The sequence below is a fragment of the Cimex lectularius genome, unplaced genomic scaffold, assembly GCF_000648675.2.
Source record: "Cimex lectularius strain Harlan isolate CLEC.00 unplaced genomic scaffold, Clec_2.1 scaffold185, whole genome shotgun sequence".
NCBI classification, from domain to species: Eukaryota; Metazoa; Arthropoda; class Insecta; order Hemiptera; family Cimicidae; genus Cimex; species Cimex lectularius.
The window spans coordinates 785,212-808,118 of record NW_019392756.1 but is presented as its reverse complement, the minus strand read 5'-3'; the positions used below and the strand labels follow the sequence as shown (position 1 = coordinate 808,118).

General features: G+C 32.8%; 1 protein-coding gene across 4 annotated transcripts in view; it reads left to right on the top strand.

The window, feature by feature from the left end:
• The window catches only part of LOC106663051 (zinc finger homeobox protein 4), a 313,616-nt gene that overhangs the window by 182,405 nt on the left and 108,304 nt on the right, over positions 1 to 22,907 (top strand). For 3 of the 4 annotated variants that reach the window (XM_024227314.1, XM_014387578.2, XM_024227315.1), the window contains exon 1: positions 5,782 to 6,204. The exons of the other annotated variant lie outside the window; for it this stretch is intronic. The gene's annotated coding sequence lies outside the window, so the exon portion shown is untranslated. Of the gene's footprint in view, positions 1 to 5,781; positions 6,205 to 22,907 lie in introns of those variants that run through there. 4 annotated transcript variants of the gene reach the window in all.

The window sequence follows — 22,907 nt, the reverse complement described above, 5'->3', positions numbered from 1 at the left end:
AACAATGTTTGTAAATCCCAGGCCCTGAAGATGATCTCAATAAAGATCGAAACGTTGGCACGATAAAGAAAATGTTTTTCTGAAACCTATATCACACCAGACCGCATCTCACGATTTCTAAATAAATATCGATTAACGGTCACTAATCACCACACATTCAATCTAAACTTAAAATTTGACATATGATTATTTGGAGATCGTGAGATGCAGTCTGGTGTGACGAAGGTTTTAGAAAAATATTTTCTTTACGGAGCCAACGTTTCGATCTTTATTGAGATCATCTTCAGGTCTTAAACTGTTTGTTTACCGTGTAGATGAGTCATTCTTGTGATTCGTGCACTCTCAACCCGGACAACATCTACAAGGGTATTTCTCAAGTTTTGTTATAATTAGGTGTTTTCTAAATGAGCTTAAATACTGAAGTTCTAATACGAAATTTCGGAATTTTTCAGGGTAGGGTTTGAACACCAGGACCTCTCTGACAAATGAAGGATGAGATCGTTTAATAGCTCTCGCACAGTTTGATTTTTTTTTTTTTTAAGATTAAGTAAGACATGACTTTTTAGACGTAAGCTGTCGATTTACGTTTAAAATATTTTATATCGGCCTTGTACCGGTTTTATTTTATATCAATAACGTCTTCCGAAGACTTCGACAAAAAGATTCCGCGGTTTTTTTTTTCAAATTTTCATACAGCAGAGAATCATAATTTATGTTTTATTAAGAAGCACCGTGTCGCGTATGGGGGAGAGGCGGTTTCTTCTGAGATATCCTGCCGGCCATCAGGACTCCTTCTCCTTTTTCCGAACATTAATGACATCATCAAAGAAGCGTCTTCAGATTTTTCAAATCGCTACTTTATTTGTCAGATTATTCGTCCAAAGTAGGAAATTCGCGGGTAAAAATATTCGAAGGGGTTAAAGAAGTTGTAGGAATTGTAAGAGAAATCCTACGGCCTTTCGACTCAAGACGAAGTTTTTCTAGTGTTCGGAACTTTTTTAGAACCAAAGTTTCTGAAAAGTAGAATAGTCTAGACATATTTCGCTCATTTTTATATGAGCGATCTTCCTTAATGGCAAATTACTAGCTTAAAAGCAAAAAAATATGTGAAAAAGTTAGTAATAGCATGCCAAAGGCGATCTTTGAAACTTAGGCTCGCCACTTTTGAAATCTGTCCACATTCTAATTTCCTCCGGTTTGTTATTGAATCCTTGAACTGGAAAAACTCCACTCGTTCGTTTTTCCTCTAATTTTTCGGGGTTGGAACATCGATCAGGGACATTAGCATAGTGTGCCCGGCACACGTGATACCTATGAATATGGTAAACGTCCCTCAGGTGTACTCATTATTCAGGCAGCAAGGGCGAAGCCGGTATTAAAAAACGACGGATTCCTCAGCTCGTGTCATTACCACTTTGTCATTTTAATTCGATTTTCCCGGAGCAAAGCAGGTGCCAATGCCAGATTATCCGTCCATGAGGAACTTTTAAGTTCTCTTACTTACTTAACAGAAAAATCCCCAAAGTGCAAAAATCTTTATAAAGATTCGCGTATAACTCTGTAAAAAGATGAAAATAAGTGAGACGTCGGAATAAATATCGGAATTCGTGGCTTGATCATTACTTTTCCCCCCACGGCCCTTTTTCTAGGGTTAGTTATCGATTTTAGGCCAACTATAAGGGTGGGGGCCCAATTAGCCCTCATTATGTGGTGAGTAACGCCACATCTGTGTCCGGAAAATGCAGCCGCAAATGTATACACAGGACGTATTATAATCCCCGGTTAAACCCATTATGATCGTAGGAACGGCCTCAATAGTCGTAGTAAGTTCGTTAACACATTACGGCTCCTGTCCCCCATTGGATTTGTTCAAAATGTACCGTTGGGCAAAATAGCGCTTTTCAATGTAAAGAAAGAATGTGTGGGATCTTTTCTAGAGCCCTGCGAGGTGATAAACCGGAAGTTTTACATTTCGGATCGTCCTGGTCCGTACGTTCTCCCTAGCCCATTACAACATCAAACTAGGACCATAATTTAAAAAAAGGATAACTTTTATATGGGAAAGTATTTTTATACTTAGCATTATTGGTCGTCTTTTATTTTTATAAAAAAATTCAGTGTCATTGTTCACGGTTTGTTAAATAGAAGACAAAATAATCTCGAATTTGATGTTTGTAATTTAGTCCAAAATGGTTTTACGGGTCACCCAACGAGTATAAAGATACGGTGTCCCTTGGTTCCTTATAGAGATCGAATAGGTGCCGTATCAACTAGTACGATCTTGATGTACAGAAGTGTTTGGGCGTTTTGCCCTTTATTGGATCTCTTTTCTCCTTTATTCTGTTTTGACATTTTACCCTTACTGGATGCGTTTTCCCCTTCTATTGTAGTCTTTTCAACTTTTAAAGAATCATTATTGATTCACTGTGATTGAAAAAAAAAATTGTGTGTGTACTGTGGTGTCTCCCAACGAGGATACAAGTCGGTGGTATCGTCAGGACTTTTGGTTTCTTACAGAGATCGGATAGGCATTACATATCAATTGGTATTATCTTGATGTAGGAAAATGTTTTGACGTTTTACCCTTATTGGATTTCTTTTCTCCTTTTCTTTTATTCTGTTCAGCTTTTAAAAATTGATTCACTGTGATTGAAAAAAATTTCAAATTTGTATGTATTGTGGTGTCCCCAACGAGAATAAAAGTCGGTGGAATGGTGAGGCGATTTGGTTCCTTATAGAGAGCGAGTAGAAAGCCACATGGATGAGAATGATTCCCCTTTGATATGGGAAAGTGTTTTTCTACTTTACTCTTCTTGGTTGTATTTTTTTAAAATTTAATTCTTTTCGTATTTCGATGGTTCATTATTGGCCGTCTTTGGACTTTAAAAAGTCACATAGGTGTCCTCGAATATGAATAAAGTTCAATGGTCGATTGTCGAGCTTTGGTTCCTCATAGAGAGCTAGATCTGTTTTTCTTTCGTTATTTTTAGCTCTGGCTGGATCGTAATTGTTTGTCTGTGAATTTTGTTTTAAAAATCTCATGTTTGTGTATGTGTAATTTAGTCCTATGTGCTTCTAGGTGCCCCCCCCCCAACTATTGATACAAAACTGCGTGAACCCAACGAAAAGAAAACTCGTTGATAAAACCCCAGCATATTTCCAAATAATCCACCAAACTTCATCAACATCTAATTGTAAAGTGAATTTATTAGAAATTTGTACGAACGTTGAAATTCGAAGGAAAATTTTATTTCTGCGCTAAGGAATTCACAAATAAGCCATAATTAATGGTTACCAATTACCTTAGCGAATAAAATAATGTAATTAGAATAAAATAATAGGGTTATTAGAAACATCAATTTGGAAACGAAAATGCTTCACGTAGTTACTCATTAGCGTCCTATTTAAAAAATAACAAAAGTTGAGATAACGAATTTGAAAAAATAAGGATCAAATTGATCATCGATAAATGTTTATTAGGCTTAAATTCAAAAAGTAATTCTGAGTACTTAAGAGAAGGTCTCATATGAACAGTAGCATTAAAAAACTTGCGTAAATCTTTTTAAAAAAAATTTGATACGCGGTTTGGAGAAGTGTAACACCTGGTGGAAAGTTGGGCCGGCTGGCCGTGGAAGACGGGCAGATTCTGTTTTTAGCAAATAGGAAAGAGTTGTAACAGCGAATTCAGGCGGACCAGAATGAACGGAAAGGATGTAAGAATATTTCAAAGATAGCAAATTACACGAAAAATCAGGTTAAATCGAGTGTATTTTTTGACCAGTCAGACAGAAACTGCACGGTCGAACTCACGCTAATAAATTTCGATAAAATTTCCTTGAATTCAAATTGAAAATTTCGTTCGTTCAAAACACAAGCTTTGTAAAGAAAAAGGTCTGTGTTGAAGAACAAGGTCTCCCTCATTCATATGGCACGACTACACGCTCTCTATAAGGAACCAACAACTCTCACTTTATTACCGATCTTTATCAACTTTGGAGGACACCTAGGAGCACATTGAACCAAATTAAGAACATACAAACTTGCGATTTAAAAAAATAAAAATCACATACTACCAAAAACAATCCTACTAAAGCTGAAAAGAGGAAACAAAATACAGCAAACATTAGAAAAGAAAAATCAACCCAAGCTCGACACCATACCACCGATATTTACCCACATTCAGGGACATTTAGAACCATTTTAGACTAAATTACATGCACAAAAATTTGAGATTTTTTTAGAAAGCAGACAGACTTATAATGAACCTGGAAAAGTTGAAAACAATAAAAGAAAAGGAAAAAGACAGATAATAAGACCAAAGTTAACAAATCTGAGTTAAGGTCATTCTCATCCATTCGGCTTTCTATATGGAAACGAAGCTCGACACTCTACCGTCTTTAGAGTAAATTACAGACACAAATTTGAGTTTTTTTTTTTCACAATCTGCCAATAAAGATTCAACCAAATCAGAAAAGAGTAAGAGTAAAAGAGAAAATACAACCAACAAGGGGAAAGTTCAAAAGCATTTATTCATACGGCATGCCTTCTCGCTTTCTATAAGGACCCAAAGTTCGACACCCTACGACCGACCTTTTTCTACATTCGGGAACACCTAAAAGCTCGTTGGACTAAATTACATACACAAAAGTTTGAGAGGGTTTTTTAAAAAAGCTCAAAGACGACCAACAATGAACTTGACGAAGGTAAAAAGGATAAAAGAAATTGAGAAAATACCGCCAGAAAGTAAGAGTATAGAAACATTTATCCATGTGATATATCTTCTCACTCATTGACTCTCTCTCACTCTATCTCTCTCTCTCTCTCTCTCTCTCTCTCTCTCTCTCTCTCTCTCTCTCTCTCTCTCTCTCTCTGTATTGCTCTATCTATAAGAAGCTAGAGCTCCTCACCTTACCACCGCATTTAAATTTCATTATTTGAGATTTTTTATTTAAATTCTAAATTTAAATTAAATTGTTCGATTTAGTGCAATATTGAAATTATGTTTGCAATTGCTCAACCAGACCTTTGTGGAAATTAGGCTAGATAATTTGTCTATTTTTCACGCAGCTAAAGTACCTACCAAGCACCAAGTAGGACTTAGAAGTTTTTTCTTCGTTTTTTCGCGGCTTTCAAATAAATAGTGTTTGTTTCTTTGATGTAAATCCTATTGTTGAACGAAAACAATTGGTCTTTATAGATTTACATTTAATGCATGTTCGTAGCCTTCAGGCTTCCTCCTCAGAACTATGACAATTTTAAGTGCTAAATTTTTATGTTGTAATCATAAAATTGATATACAAAAGTTTATTGATAAACAAAATAATTTTCTTTTAAAGAGAAAGGAGTGTCTACTTTTATTTTTTGAATGAGACAAATTATCGTCCAGTTTATCATTCCGATGAGGATTCAGGTGAACTGAGTGATAAATTTAGCGTTCAGAATAGTTGTAAAAATTGATGTAAGAAGTAAAGAAATTGCCCCCCTAAGAGGAGGGCGGTAAAGAAAAAGGATTTCCCTTTTATAAAAGAAGAAAGTTTAATTTCTGTGCAAAGGGCGGCTGGGGGGGAAAAAATAAGGGATGAAGAAGGAAAGAGAAGAGTTCGGAGGGGGTGGCTTCTTGATAATTACCGCCCCGTCGCGGAGGGGATCGGCGGGCCGTGTAGTGGGGGTATGCAAAATAGCCACTCCCCCTTCGCCTGTGACCCCCTCCACGCGACCCACCCCCCACCAGGGCGCCCTCCTCGGGCCCCCACCCCGTCGGCAGTCAGTAACACACAAGACCTCGTTGCGTAAACATTCTTTGTGTGGGGAGAGAGAAGCAAGAGGCGACAAGACCAAACGCGAGGACAGCTCAGACAAAATTGTGATATAGATAGTGTGTGATTTTGTGTTTTTTTTTATTTTTTATTTTTTGCTTTTTCGATTCATTTCTCCGTTCTACGTTTTACGTTATTTCGCGTCGAGTTTTCTGTTGTTCACAACGTGAGTTTTTTCCCCGCAAGCCTTTGCCCACATAAGGAATCAACGGTGACACGATATTTTATATGGTTCTGCCCCCAGTTTTTCGCCGGCGATCTCTTGTTTACATCCTGCATTTTAAAACTGTGATCGTTCCGTCTTCTTCGGCAGAGGGTAGACGCATATAAAAAAATAAGAAAAAAAGTGAAGCACAAAGTTTGGAGGAGCACAATGGAATGCAAGAAGGTAGGCGAACACTACTTACTTTTTAAAGTTACTTTCCTAAAAGTCCCTTTGTAATTAAACTTTTTCACGGGTGCAACGTAAGGTCTGACAAAAAACCCTTTGAAAATCCCCGGAAATAGGAAAATACATAAAACGTTCCTGGTAGGCTAAAGTCAGCCACAGACCTGGATGACCGGTCATCAGCTATACTTTAAAATATAAAAATATCCTAAAAGTTAAGTCGAATTTTACCTCGTGCAAAAAAAGCTAACGTGTTTCTAAATTTTTCCCCGTGTTCGGTACTCCTGCTGGACATGGCAAGATGATAGGCGGACCTGGATGACGGTTGTCAACCGAGTTAAAAATAAAAAACAACATTAAATTAAAATAAACGCGAACGTAAACAATAAAAGTCGTTGAAGAAATAGTTCAAAAAACCATAAATTGTACTAAAGGGTCCTCTTGAGTCTTGATTAGATCTCTACGGGGAGATAAGATCGTTCTTGTAGGACGCGGCCACGTAGAGACAGCGAAGACAGGCGGACCCGTACGACCGGAAGACGGTTTAAATTTGCGTCCAAATATCCAAAAGCTGAAGTGGTCGTTGGAATTTTACCGAGAGGTAACCGTTCGGTTCTTCAGGTTCCGGGTAGACCTGCGAATACGGGACCGCGATGACCTCTGACGGCTGTTGAATACTTAAGAAAATTCCAAATATCGTGATGTATGGCTAGGCGATTATGGGCATTAAATACGCTTAAAGTTAAAACAAATTCGATTTTACCTGGAAGGAATGACCTGTCCATTTTTTTCCTGGCAGGAACGAAAATGCGCCTTTAAGTAACAGTTCTGACGGGAAAAGCTTTTTTTGGCGTTAAAACCTGATCGAAAGAAACCAAAAAACACGTCAATTTATAAAAGCTCAGTGATTTTGATCAGATTTCCCGGTTTGGCGAGTGTACACCGGATCGTTCTGGTTCGGTTTCGTCGGACACGGCGGTCTGTCTGACCCGAAACCAACGAGGACAGCCGGACCCGGATGACCGGAGACCACCGATTTTCCGTTAAGTACGCGAAATATCGGAAAACTCGATGAGATATGAGAATTTAAAAAAAATATCCGATCTTGTGATCATGACGAGAAGCGTAACAATACGCTTTAAACTTTACTGTATCCACCCTGATAAGAATTTCGGTGAAGACAAACCTGGTTTTATATTGACGAATATATAAAATATCAAAATTATCTATTTTGTACGTCAGAATTAGCCAAAGCGAGCTGAACGTTCAAGAAGTACCGTGAAAATCTTAAGCATCTTGTTTTGCCCCCAAGTCCTCAGTGGCCAATTAGCGCTATCAACGTGTCCGAAGTCTGATCGAAAATCACAAATTAATTCAAAATTATAATGTAAATATTGAGAAATCCGCGTATCTCGATTTAATGAAAAAAAAGTTTTTTGATGATGATAATCAAAACTTTGGCGGAAAATCTCAACCTTATCCAAAAAATTATAGCCATGATTCATAATTTTTTTAAATTTTTTTTCTTCTTTTTTTTGAAATATGATAACTGATTGATTTAAGAATAAGTCCCGTCCTTAGTTGTTGAATTGACGTAAACAAGATCTGACAAAGTGTCTCTTCGTGGATAAAAACGCGTCTTGTTCAATGTAAAGACAAAAAAATTGAATTTTAAATTTTGAGTCAAGATTGCTAGTTATTGTACCTCAAATTCATGCCATAGAGACTGTTCAAAGGCGATATGAAAAAAAAAATCCAAGACCGGTTTTTCTCAAGAAAGACCTGAACGATTTCGATAGACTTGATGATACGGATTTAAGCCCTAATCCGTTGTAATCATTTTAATTGTTTTTTTCTTTAAATCAGATATTAAGTATTAAAAAACCGTTTGAATGTTTGTTAATTTACTTTGGTTTGTTGATATTATAATTTAAAATACATCGGGGGAAAATCGCTCATGCTGATACATTTTGGATGTCAGATTTGGCCAATAGATTTTCTTCTAACGTATTTTTTTAATGTTAAATACGTATAAAGAAAATTATTATGACGATCAAATTGTTGTATTTTCGATGTATTTATTAAAATTTAAATCGCTCTGTTATGACCAAGTCAACTTTGGCGACTACATCCGAGCAGAATGTGATTTTTTTTTTGTATTTCTGTAATTTTCAATCCGGTTTTACTTCATCGAGACGGTTTTTCATGGTTGGTTCAATATTGATGGGCTACCTGAAAACGGTTTTCTTCGGTATTGTTTACGACCGCAATTTCCGGAAATGCGCGTCTACCACCCCAGCCCCTTGGGCGGTCTAGTGAAAACAGGCTTAAATTTTGTTTGGTCTGGCTGTCCTATTTCGAACGTCGATTTAGGGGTGGTTGTTTTGCGGTTTTAACCTTTTCTGAATCTGTAAACCGAGGTTATATGTAAAAAAGGAGGACAAGTACACCTTGGGTTTTTTTTTGAATTTGCGATTTTTTTTTCCTTGGACGTATAAAAACCGTTTTCCCTTTTTTTCCCCACCCCGGGCCCACCCTCCCGGAAAACGTCGTAATGGAATTTCGCCCCTTTCCGATTGCCAGCTAGGGGTGTGTCCTCGCGCGGGGGTGGCTAGGCTTGCGCATACCACCGAGCCGGGTTCATTCCGCCTCCGAACGCCGCCCGAAAAACCACCCCTGAAAGCGTAAAATGGCGGAAGATGGAAATCCGCGAAAAACCAAAGAACGGATGTGAAAAAAACAAAACAAATAGGCAGCTTTTTTTAACCCCATGTTTTAATTTGAACGAAAAGCCGTGGTAAAAGTTTTTTTTTTTTACAAAATCTTCAAAGCTTTGATCAATTCACCCAATGTTTTATATTATCAATAAGAAACTTTTTCCAAAGGTGCAGTTTTTTCTAAGTCAAACTTCACTTTAAACTAAGACCGATATCGCTAAGCATGTCAAGTTCCAGTAAAGCCTTATCTCTTCTGTTTCATCGTTGCGACCAGTTCGTTCAAATCACCGAGAGTGCGTTGCTCCTCGACTTTGTTCATTTCATCAAAAACCAAAACCAGGAAGGAACTTAATAATTAAATCATAAAACCAGGCTTCCTCTCATTGTCTCCCCTGTGCTTTTGTCTATAACCGGAAAGCGGTGATGACAGCTTGGATAAATTCCTCGGGAAAAAAAAAGTTTCGTGCTACGTCGAAATCCGCGGAGAACAGAACCGTTTTCACGTACTTTCGCGTGAGGGCGTCGAAGAGAAAGTGGCCGAAAAGTTTTTTTTTTTTGTGTTTACGTGTGTTCTGCGGGCGAAATGAATTATGCAAAATAAATTCAACCCCCGGTCCTTCTACTTTGACACGTGGATTTTTTTTCCGGGGGTCCCGGGCACGCGGCAGGCACAAAGCTCATATTTAAATGAACCACTCGAGGTACACCAAAGCAGCTGGTACCACGTGCTATGCGACTCAATCAAACAAACTCCTTTAAAACTCGATTGAAACGGATTTTCCCAGTGAAAATCGGCAAATCGTTGATTTTTCAGGAAAAAAAGAATATTGTACAAAACCGTCTGAAGTTGTAAGCGTATACAAACGGAACTTAACTTTCATATTTTTGTCTGGGTGTCCGGGACGAATGGTCAAATCTCTTTACAATGCCTTTTACATATTACTAATTAAAATTCCGTTGAATGTGCCGGGATTCGAACCCACAATCGCGCTAACCAACCGGCCAACGTGAAAAAAGTCACAGTATCTCTTGCAAGTCTATCATCTTCAAACTATGCTATTCATAAAAATAACAAAGACAAAAATAAACAAAGATCCAAGTACTTGGATTATTTTTGAAGATTTTTCTCTGAAGTGGCTCAATTTAAAAAAAAAATTAAATCAACCGTACAAATTTTCCTAGTAAATACGTCAAACCATTTAAATATATGTAATTTAACAAACTTCAAACTGTGCAAAACATAGAAATAACTCGTATAAAAAATAATGATCGTAGCATTATTTCAAGAGGGAAATAAAAGATCCATGTTTTTTAAAAACCAGCAACAATAAAAAATCAAATCGTCATCAAATGTCCGGTCAAATTGAAAAAATTGACTTCTATTTGTACAGATTTATCCGCTAAACCAATAAAATTTAATATAAGTTTAGCCAAATCCAACACAGTATTGGACAGTTAAAGACTTTTTTTTTTACTTCTATTTACACAGATTTATCTGCTAATCCAATATAATTTAATATAAGTTTAGTCAAATCCAATGCAGTATTTGACATTATAGACATTTTTCTCGAGTTTCTTTTTTTTTTGCTTCTATTTATATCGATTTATCTGCTAAACCAATAAAATGTAATATAATTTTAGCCAAATCCAACACAGCATTGGACAGTTAGACATTTTTCTCGTTTTTTTTAACTTCTATTTACACAAATTTATCTGCTAAACCGATAAAATTTAATATAAGTTTAGCCAAAACCAACACAGTATTGGACAGTTAAAGCAATTTTTTGAGTTTTTTTACTTCTATTTACACAGATTTATATGCTAAACCAATATAATTTAATGTAAGTTTAGCCAAAACCAACACAGTATTGGACAGTTAAAGCAATTTTTTTAGTTTTTTTACTTCTATTTACATAGATTTATATGCTAAACCAATATAATTTAATGTAAGTTTAGCCAAAACCAACATAGAATTGGACAGTTAGACATTTTTCTCGAGTTTTTTTTTAACTTCTATTTATGCAGATTTATCTGCTAAACCAATAAAATTTAATATAATTTTAGCCAAATCCAACACAATATTGGACAGTCAGGCAATTTTCTCGAGTTTTTTTTAACTTCTATTTATACAGATTTATCTGCTAAACCAATAAAATTTAATACAAATTTAGCCAAATCCAACACAGTATTGAACAGTTATAGACATTTTTCTCGAGTTTTTTTCTAAAATACAATTTGACTATTTATTAAATCAACGCTTTTATAAATTAATTACTTCTTGTACTGATTTAGCTACTAAACGTTATAAATTCAAAGTTTGACCAAGTCTAAACGACTGAACAACAGTTAAGATTTTTCTCTCGAAATATGAATTTACTACTAATTAAATTAAATTAGTTAACCTTTATTGAATGATATTAATTAAATACTGTTATAAATGTATTACTACTTACGCAGATTTACCAACTAATTTGTATAATTTGTAAGTTTGATCAAACCCCCAAAGAATAACACTATATAAGTAGTTTTTTTAAGTAAATCCAACGAAAAACAGACTTAACTCCCAATTTTTTGGGGTGTTTTCCCATTGGGAAAATTCTTTCACTGATGGACTGCTGAACACATATAAGAAATAGCGTAAGACAAAATCATCATAATGTCAGATACAACAGAACAAGTACCATATTAGAAAATTTATATTGAAAATTAACTGTCAATCAATTTTTTCGTACTTCCCTCTGGGAAAAAACTTACTCGTTCGAAATACAGTTGTCCTACTTATTAAACCAAATTATAAATTATTTACTCCTCACTCAGATACTGATTTTTAGCATTTCAAAGTTTGACCAAGTCTAATATGATTTAAGTGGTTTTTAAAGAAGTCTTACGAAAAACAGCTTATCTCTCGTTGTTGTTTTTTGCTTTTTCCACTAGGGAAAATTCTTTCACTATTGATAAATTCATTATCATTTCTACAGATGAGCTGCTGTGTATATGTTAGAAATAGTGTGAAAAAAAATCATCAGAATGTCAGATATTGCAGCTCAAAAGTGAAGAAGGACCATATTCCAGTTTACATTGAAAAATTAACCGTCAATCCGACAATTTTTTTATTCCCTCTAGGAAAATATTTAACATTATCGATATTTATCTGAAGGTACGTCTTTCAAAATACAGTTTTTCTACTAATTAAATCAAATTGTAAAATAGTTACTGTTTTTACAGATTTAACTACAATTTTTTAACAATTCAAAGTTTGATCGTGTCCAACCACATTAAAGTAGTTTTTGAAGTAGTTCAACGAAAAGCAGTCTTTTTTTTTTTTAACTTTTCCATTAGCAAAAGTTTTTCACCAGTTATAAATTAATTACCACTTCTACACTTGGACTGTTGTGAATACATATAAAAAAATAGCGTAAGAAAAAATCGTCATAATGGCAGATATAACAGAAAAGATACCATACTCGAATTTATATTAAAAATTAACAGATTACCTACAAATTTTTTTGTTACCCCCCATAAGAAAAATACCTAACATTACCTGAAGCTAGATTTTTCAAAATACAGTTTTATTTGTAATTAAATAAAATTACAAATTAGTTACTACTTATACAGATTCAACTTTTAACCTTTAACATGTCAAAGTTTGAAGTAACAAGTTAAAGTTTTTTTCTTGTACTTTTCTCCTTTGGGAAAATTTATTCACCAGTTATAAATTCACTACCATTTCGACAGATTCTGATATGAATACACATAAGAAATAGAGTAAGAGAAAAATCATAATCTTGTCATGATCTGCTCAAAAATAAAAAAATAACATACTCGAAAATTTATATTGAAAATTTAGAATATATCTTCGAATTTTTCTTTGGACCTTGGAAAATACCTAACACTATTGGTATTTGTCTGAAACTAGGTCTTTCAAAGTTTTAGAACTAATTAAACCAAATTATAAATTTGTTACTCTTTATTTAACTATTAATTTTTAGAATTTCGAAATTTGACCATGTCTAATATTAAAGTAGTTTTTGAAATAGTGAAACGAAAATCAGTCTCGCAATGTTTTTTTTTTCTCGTACTTTTACCTCCTAGGAAAATTCCTTCACTAATTATTAATTAATGTTTTTACAGTTATAATGCTTTGAAAACATAAGGAAAAATCATAATCATGGCCTGATATCAAATACCCCTAACATACCTAATATAAAGTAAAAAACCTAAAATTGAATTTATAATAAAAATTCACCACAAAATAAATTCTAAAAGTAACTTATGTTTTACTTGAATAATGAATATGTGACCACTTAATTTTATATTAAAGCAATCATCAATTTATATCAAATCATTCAATCATCATCAAATCATCAATCATTCAATCTATATTAAAAATTCACCACAAAATAAATTCTAAAAGTAACTTAAGTTTTACTTGAATAATGAATATATGATCACTTCAAGCTCCATGAGGTATTGATTAAAATGTTTTCTCAAAGAATGGAAAAAATGAAAATAAATCATACTGGTCTTCATTGGTAAAAAATATTTTCTAAATCAAAATCTCTCGAGAAACCTCATCTCTTGAGAAAGAAAATACAACTCACTTTCTACTCCAAAAGTGTTCAAGTTGATCTTTAATTTTATGCGTGTCATTTTTGACGAAAATGTATGATCTTTTTGGCATTTGAACTTTTTTTTTTTCAACCACCGACGATAATTTTTTTTCTTATTGGAAATGGTATTTTTCTCGTAACAAAGTCCGATAAAAAGCCATGTTACGTACTGATTAAAGAATAAACTTGTTTTATTGTTGCACTTAGAAGTACATGTATAAAATTAATTGTTCTTAGATTAAATTAAAAAGAAATCCTATTTTAATCCATTCTTTGTACAGAAAAAATCGCCAAGTTTCGACTGTTCTTTGTTTTGTTTATTCCGGATCCCCGTCTCTGAGATTTGGCCACTTGTTGACATTTCCGTCATCCGGGGTACTGGGATTCTCGAAGGATGCGATTTGAAAAGGGAAAGCGTCCCGTCATTTCTCCCAGGCCGACGAGGAGCTTCCAGGGTCGGGGCATGTTCGAAAACCGGTCGGTAATCCGATGGCCGTCCGGTCCCGAGCGTCCTTTACCGGACGGAAAAATCGCCACCTGGCCATCCATGATCACGTCGGACGTTGACACATGATCCGGCTCATCAAACATTTTTATTAACCGAATTATAGACCGAAATTATAATCCAGTTAGAAATATATTAGAAAACAATCCCAATCCTAGAAACGTTTCTTCAACAATTAAGAGAAAATATAAAATTTTAAGCTAACCCCCACCCCCCAAAAAAATCATTAATAATGATCAAATTATCAAAGGAAACGCGAAACCTCTAAAGAAAAATCATCACTAGGCAAACAATTCAGTTGTAAATAATTTTTCTGAATATCTTTTCCTCGAAAAACTCATTTTATCTAATACATTTATAAATTAATTGGACAGTTGGACCAAGTCCAGCACAAATGAACAGTACTTGCCGACATTTTTCTCGGATTTTTTTTCTCGAAAAAACAATTTTACTACTAATCCAAATCATGGTAAATTATTCACTACTTATACATATTTAACGACGAATTTGTATAATTTCAAAGTTAGACCAAGTCTAAACGATTGAAGGATAATCGTAGATATTTTCCTGAAGTTTTTATTCTTACAAAGTTTTATTACCAGTTAACTAGGTTAAACATCAGTTACAGCTTATTGAGCTGTATTTGTAATTAATCATATTAATTAAAGGAAAGCTGTTATAAATTAATTGGTGGTATAAATTTCAAATTTTGTCCAAGTCTAACACTATTTAAGTAGTTTCTGAAGTAGTTCAACAAAAATCTCTTATCTTTTTTGAACTTTTCCTCCTGTGAAAATTTCTTCATCAATCGTAAATTAATTACTGTTTATACAGAATTAGTCGGTGCTTATACTGATTATCTTCTAATTTATATAATTTAAAATTTTGACCAAGTCTTAACACTATTTGAATAGTTTCTGAAGTAGTTCAACAAAAATCTCTTTTTTTTTGTACTTTTCCTCCTGTGAAAATTCCTTCATCAGTCGTAAATTAATTACTGTTTATACAGAATTAGTCAGTGCTTATACTGATTATCTTCTAATTTGTATAATTTAAAATTTTGACCAAGTCTAGCACTATTTGAGTAGTTTCTGAAGTAGTTCAACAAAAATCTCTTATCTTTTTTGTACTTTTCCTCCTGTGAAAATTCCTTCATCAATCGTAAATTAATTACTGTTCATACAGAATTAGTTGGTGCTTATACTGATTATCTTTTAATTTGTATAATTTCAAATTTTGACCAAGTCTAACACAATTGGAGTAGTTTCTGAAGTAGTTCAACAAAAATCTCTTATTTTTTTGGAATTTTCCTCCTGTGAACATTCCTTCATCAGTCGTAAATTAATTACTGTTTATACACAATTAGTTGGTGCTAATACAGATTATCTTCTAATTTGTATAATTTCAAATTTTGACCAAGTCTAACACAATTTGAGTAGTTTCTGAAGTAGTCGAACAAAAATCTTCTAACCTTTTTTTGTACTTTTCCTCTAAGGAAAATTCCTTCATCAGTCGTAAATTACTTACTGTTTATACAGAATTATTTGGTGCTGCTTATACAGATTTACCGACTGATTGTTATGATTTCAAAGTTTGATCGAATTGAACACTGTTGGATAATAGTTTTTGATATTTTTCTGAAGTTTCTCTTTCGAAATACAATTTCACTATTAATTAAATCAAATTATTTACTAATTAAACAAATTTACCTATTAATTGTTATAATTTCAAAGTTTGACCAAATGAAACATTATAGGTCAGTTTAGTTGTTAATATGGTTTTAAATGAAATCAAATTAATAATTACAAATTAATTATTGCTTATACGTATCTACCTACTAATTTGTAGAAGTTTGACAAAACCCAGAACTATAGACCAATGTCGATAATTTTTTTTTCCGAAACGCATTTTACTCTTAATAATTAAAATCAAAGTAAGAATAATCCAATTATTAATTGCGCAGATTTACCTACTAACTTTATGAAGTCATTGTTTGACTAGTCCAAAATTATAGAACAGTAATTTTCGTTATTTTGCTAATGTTTTTCTTACTTACTAGTAATTAAACCAACGTAGTTATAAATTAATTATTTACTATACAGATTTACTTAGGAATTAGTATGATTTCAAACCTAGAAGAAAAACAGTTGTTGATTTTTTAAATATTTTTTCTTCCAAACTACAATTTTTTCGGTTTTTTATTTAATCAAATTACTTAAAAATTAATTTATTTTTGTTCGAATTTGCCTACTAATTGGGTGTAATATTTATTGACCGTCAAGTAATGATTATTTAAGATGGTGAGATGTGGTCTGGTGAGGTGTAGGTTTAGAATAGCATTTTCTTTATCGTGCCAACGTTTCTACCTTTATTGAGATCATCTTCAGAGCCTGGGATTTATAAACATTGTTTAAATTAAACAAACCCATATAAGATATGACTATGAATTTAAGGATACTAATTTATATAATTTCAAGGTTTGACCAAGATTAACATTATCAAAGTAGTTTTTGCAATATCCCACGTAAAATAGACCATTTTTCGTTTTGTTTAGCCGTTTTTTCCAAAAAAAAATATTTTCACCAGTTATAAATTTATTACAAATTATACAGATTTATTTACTTAATTTACACGATTTTAATGTTTGACCGGACTAGCATTATCGTTAAAAAATATTCGACCGACCAAAAATTCGAGTTTGCCAATATTTCCTTGTTCTTCTTTTGAAAAAAAATTTCCATTTGTCATTTAACCATCGAAGTAATAAATTAATTAATAATTTATTGGTTTGTTTACTTATATGTTCAACTAGTTTTTAAATTTGAGTATAAAAAATAAACGATGATATAATTAATGGACATGCAGGTTTAAAAGACTGTTTATTGGAGAAAAAATCTGTATATAATTATTTATCTATTTATTTTTTTAAACAGGACATAACTTTTATTGCCATGTACGTTATATACATTGCGCTGTCTGCTGTGTCATAATGACAGATTGGATAATTGATACGTTTCGAATGGTTCGCCATCCTTGTCAAATTTCTTCGTTCGATCGAGATATAGAAAATATTTAATTTCCTTTCATCTGTGTACATTTGAAATGAAAGTTGATTCTATTTATAGGAGATGGTAACAACAGGACGTGGAAAAACCGTGAAAATTTCAAGATTTTTGTCCTTCTGTCATGCTGTTTCTATTTTAAAGAGTTATAGCTTAATTATCAATAACAAATTAAATTAAAGACGAAGGAACGTTTTTCAGTCAGTAATAAGTTGATTAATCGAACGGATTTACAGGAAATGTCAACTTTTTTATTACAGATTCTCTTAATGGGGGTTTTCTTACTATTTTCTTGTCTTCAAACTGCAGTCGTTTTGAGGCAATTGAGAAATTTTTATTATTCGATTAATAAATTAATAATTTATCTAAAAATATATTTTTTAAAATTAAACAAATTGTTAAGGTTCTTTCTGTTCTTAAGATAATAAGGCTCATAGTTCTAGCATACTATTCAATTCCATTTGAAAATTTGACATTTGAAAAATGGCAAAAAGGAGGGAAAATTCAAAAGGTGGGGTTGAGATGGGAAATTGGTGTCTGAGTGGATCGAGGTCACGATAGCTCAAGTGGTAGAGCAGCGGCGTATCTAGCCGAAGATCGTGGGTTCGAATCCCGCTCGTGCCATTGACTTTTTTATCTCAACTAAAAACCTTAATTAATTGTTCTAGCATACTTTTAACATCTTACCATATAAACTTAACAATCGGCCAAATAGCTTAAACCCCCTACCCCAAATTGGTCGGATTTTCCACAATTTGAACCATTAAAGACCGTTTAAGCGTTTTGCAATTTGTTTTGTCGAAGGGAACGTTTCCGAAATGACGAAAGACAAGGCGTAACTGTAATTAAGGATGGGTTCCCATGAATTTCCAGACCAAATTGACGTTAAAAAGAAGCAATTTTGCCAGTAATAATAGAAGCTATGAGTTGCAAATGAAACGCAGTTTGTTTACATTACTAGATACACACAAAAAAAAAAATTACGCGCAAACAAGCACAAATACGATGTGATTTTTGTGAACTGTACGGATTAAATTTTCCAGGTTTTCTGAAGCTGGCTAAATAATTGTTTATTCGATTAAATTATAAAGTTATTATATGATAATAAAATCACAGAAAAGACTAGTCAAACAGATTGAAACACACATACGCATACGTACAAATACATAGAAAGCGTTAACGTTTACTATTGGTAACTTCACAGACCTTTCAGACAATTTCCCGCGTATTTTGAATTTTTTTAAGAGACGATTTTTATTCAAATTACTTCGAATTTTAATTCGATAAACTCGGTTATAGAATCAATATTGCTATAACCACCGAAGAGCATAAAACGACAGAGAAATCAGAAAAAAGAGGGATTTTTATCAACTTCTCCTATTTATGGATAATTTTAGACATATTTTCTATGGTTTAAACACATTAATCTTAATCCATCTTAATTCAAATTCTCCCGAATCAACTAAATGATAAATTCGTGCCGATTTGATCACCGAAAATCTGGAAAAAACTAACACAAATTGACTATAAACTCATCAAATGGAGGCAACGTAGAGTATGGCTTATCAGGCATTTTATTTCCTTTTTTATCATACCGTGTTTATTCAAAATTTGCTAATTAATGAAATAAACAATAAAATACCATTTCACGGAGATATAATTACTAAGATAGACTGAAAACGCGCAAAAAACAAACAAAATCACAGGGAATGTTCCGAAATTATTAGATTGGCCCTTTCGGAGATTTTCCAGCTTTTTTTAATTTTTAGAAGTGACATTCTTCATCTAGATTCCTGTTAAAATAACTAAATGATTAACTCTTTACGACTTAATGACAGGAACGGCGAGAAACATAAGCATAAAACATTATACACAAATCAACAGGAACACAGTAATTTTATTTAAGAAGTTACTCCTTCAACGAGTTTTCCAGCGTTTTTTTAATTTTTTGAAGTGACAATCTTCATCTAGATTCTTGTTAAAATAACTAAATGATTAACTCTTCACGATTTAATAACAGGAACGGCGAGAAAACATGAGCATAAAACATTAAACACAAATCAACAAGAACACAGTAATTTTACTTAAGATGTTACTCATTTCAACCAGTTTCCCGGCGTTTTTTCATTTTAAGAAGTGACAGTCTTCATCTCGATTTCTTTCAAATAACTAAATGATGAACTCTTTGCGATTTAATAACAGGGACGACAAGAAAACAGGCTTAAGCCATTTTACAACCAAGAAAAAAGTTACTTTATTTAAGAAGTTAGTCCTTTCAACAAGTTTTCCAGCGTTTTTTAATTTTTTGAAGTGGCAATCTTCATCTAGTTCCTGTTAAAATAAGTAAATGATTAACTCTTTACGATTTAACGACAGGAACGGCGAGAAAACATAAGCATAAAATATTAAACACAAACCAACAAGAACACAGTAATTTTAATCATGTAGTTACTCCTTTCAACCAGTTTTCCGGCGTTTTTTCATTTTAAGACGTGACAGTCTTCATATAGATTTCTTTCAAATAACTAAATGATTAACTCTATGATTTACTGACAGGAACGGCGAGAAAACATAAGCATAAAACATTAAACACAAATCAACAAGAACACAGTAATTTTACTTAAGAAGTTACTCATTTCAACCAGTTTCCCGGCGTTTTTTCATTTTTATAAGTGATAATCTTCATCCAGATTCCTATTAAAATAACTAAATGATTAATTCTTTGCTATTTAATAACAGGAACGACAAGAAAACAGGCTTAAGCCATTATACATAAACAACCAAGAAAACAGTTACTTTATTTAAGAAGTTAGTCCTTTCAACGAGTTTTCCAGCGTTTTTTAATTTTTTGAAGTGGCAATCTTCATCTAGATTCTTGTTAAAATAACTAAATTATTAACTCTTTGCCATTTAATAACAGGAACGGCGAGAAAACATAAGCATAAAAAATTACACACAAATCAACAATAACACAGTAATTTTACTGAAGAAGTTACTTTTTTCAACCGGTTTTCCAGCGTTTTTTGAAAATATAAAGAGGCGATCTTCTTCCAGATCCGTGCTCGAGAAAGTGATAATTTTAATGGAATTTATTCGCAAGAGTGTAAAACAAGCAAACAAACATAAAAGATTACAACTCGAACAAACAAGAGCACAGTGACTTGATTTCAGAAATTCTTTCAGTCAGTTTTCCATTTTTTTTTTGATGATGGAACAACATCAACTAGATCGACTAAATGATAAACCCATTATGGGTTAATTACTGAGTTACAGAGAAAATCCAGACTTCGCGTATTAAACACAAATGCCTTTGGCCCTTTCAGCTAGTTTTCAGCGTTTTTTAAGTATTTGTATGGATAATCTTCATCCATATTTGTTCTCGATCAGCTTTATGATAAATTCGTTGTGATTGAATCACAGAAAAATATAGAAAACCGATATAAAACATTAAACACGAACAATGAATAGCCCATGGTCTTAATTTCAAAGGTTTGGTCCTTTCAGCCACATTTTTGAGCGTTTTTGAAGATTTTTCAAAAATAAACTCCATCCAGATATGTTCTCGACAGACTAAATTATAAATTAATTGTATATTAATAACGGAAATTCTGAGTAAACAGATGTAAAACGGTAAACACTAACTTTGACAGATTTCTAGCTTTTTAAATTTTTTTTACAAAGATAATCTTCATCCAGATTCGTTCTCGATCAACTAAACGATAAATTCGTTTGATTGAATCACAGGAAAGTAGAGGAAACAGATATGAAACATAAAACATGAACGTACACCGATTTCCAGCTGCTTTTAAATTTTTAACGTTAAATTTATTGTGATGCATTCACAGGAAATCAAAAAATAAAACTAAACTAAAATAAAATACAATTTTAAACAAGAGCACAGTGACTTAACTTCAAAATTTCGTCCTTTCATTCATTTTCCAGCTTTTTTGAATTTTTGACAGATTGCATTAAGGCTGAATTGCAGGAAAACAAAGAAAACAGACATAAAATATTCAACAAGAACAAACCATACAACAGCGACTTAACGTCAGTTTTTAGACCATCCAGTCAATTTTCCAAATTTTTAATTTTTTGGAAAGACAGATTCATTCCTAGTCATATAAATGATAATTTCATCAAAAATTCAACACGAACAAACATAAAAACAGTTACTTAACTTGAGAGTTTTGGTCCTTTCAGCCAGTTTTCCAATTATTATTATTATTTTTTTCACAAAGTTAATCTTCATCCAGATTTGTTCTCGATCAATTAAATGAAGAATTCATTGTGATTGTATCTCAGGACAATATGAAAACAAAGAAAACACAAATAAAACATTAACAACGAACAAACAAGAACACAATGACTTAACTCTAGAGTTTAGTCCTTTCAGCCATTTTCATTTTCCAGCTTTTTAAATTTTTTTCGAAAGACAGATTCATGCTCAACCACATAAATGATAAATTCATTGCGATTGAATCCCAGGACTGTAGGAAAACGAAGAAAACACAAATAAAATATTAAATAGAGCAAACAAGAACACAGAGACTTAACTGTCGATTTTGGCCCTTTTAACCAGTTTTCCAGAGTTTTAGAATTTTTTGTCAAGACAGATTCATGCTCGATTAAATAAATGATAAATTCATTATGACTGAATCCCAAGAAAATAGCGAAAAGGCAGACATAAAACACTAAACATGAACGAACCAGAGCACACAATTAACTTCTGAGGTTTAGTCCTTCAGTCAGATTTCCCGCTTTTTTGTGTTCTTTCTAAAACCAGATTCATGCTCCATCAGCAACGTGATAAATTCATTGCGATTGAATGCCATAAATCTAATAAAACCTATCCAAAATCTTAAACAGGAACAAACAAAAACACACCGACTTAATGTCAAAGTTTAGTCCAGTCAATAAATTTTCTAGCTTTTTGGAAAGACTGATTCATGCTCAATTACATAAATAAGTTTATTCTAGATTGAATCGTAGGAAATCAGACGAAACACAGATTAAAAAAATTAAACACGTACAAACAGGAGCAAAGTGAATTAACTTCTGATGTTTGGTCCTTTCTGAGTTTTACAGTTTTTGTTAATTTCTCGCAAATATAGTCTTCATCATTGATCTAATATACGACAAATTAATTATAGATTGAATTACATAAAAACAAACANAGTAATTTAAAACAGTAACTTAGGACTTATGAAATTTGGTCCTTTCTGCCAGTTTTTCGGTTTTTTAATTTTTTTTTTTTTTTGGAAAGACAGATTCATACTCTACCTCGCAAATGATTCATTGTGATGAATCCTAGGACAACAGGAAAAAAAAACAAAACAATGTTAAAGAAGACAAACAAGAACACAGCGACTTAATTCCAGAATTTGGCCCTTTTTGCAAGTTTTACAGCTTTTTTTAAAATTTCTCGCAAATATAGTTATAGACTGAATTACATAAAACCAAAGAAAACATATATATAAAACTCTAACACGGACAAACTACAGTAATTTAAAACAGTAACTTATGACTTCAGAAATTTGGTCCTTTCTGACAGTTTTTCGGTTTTTTAATTTTTTTTTTGGAAAGACAGATTCATACGCAACCTCGCAAATGATTAATTTATTGTAATGAATCCTAGGACAACAGAAAAAAAAAAACCAAAAAAAAAAATGTTAAATAGGACTAACAAGAACACAGCGACTTAATTCCAGAATTTGGCCATTTTTGCAAAATTTACAGCTTTTTTTTAATTTCTCGCAAATGTTGTCTTCATCCTTGATCTAATAAACGATAAATTAATTATAGACTGAAT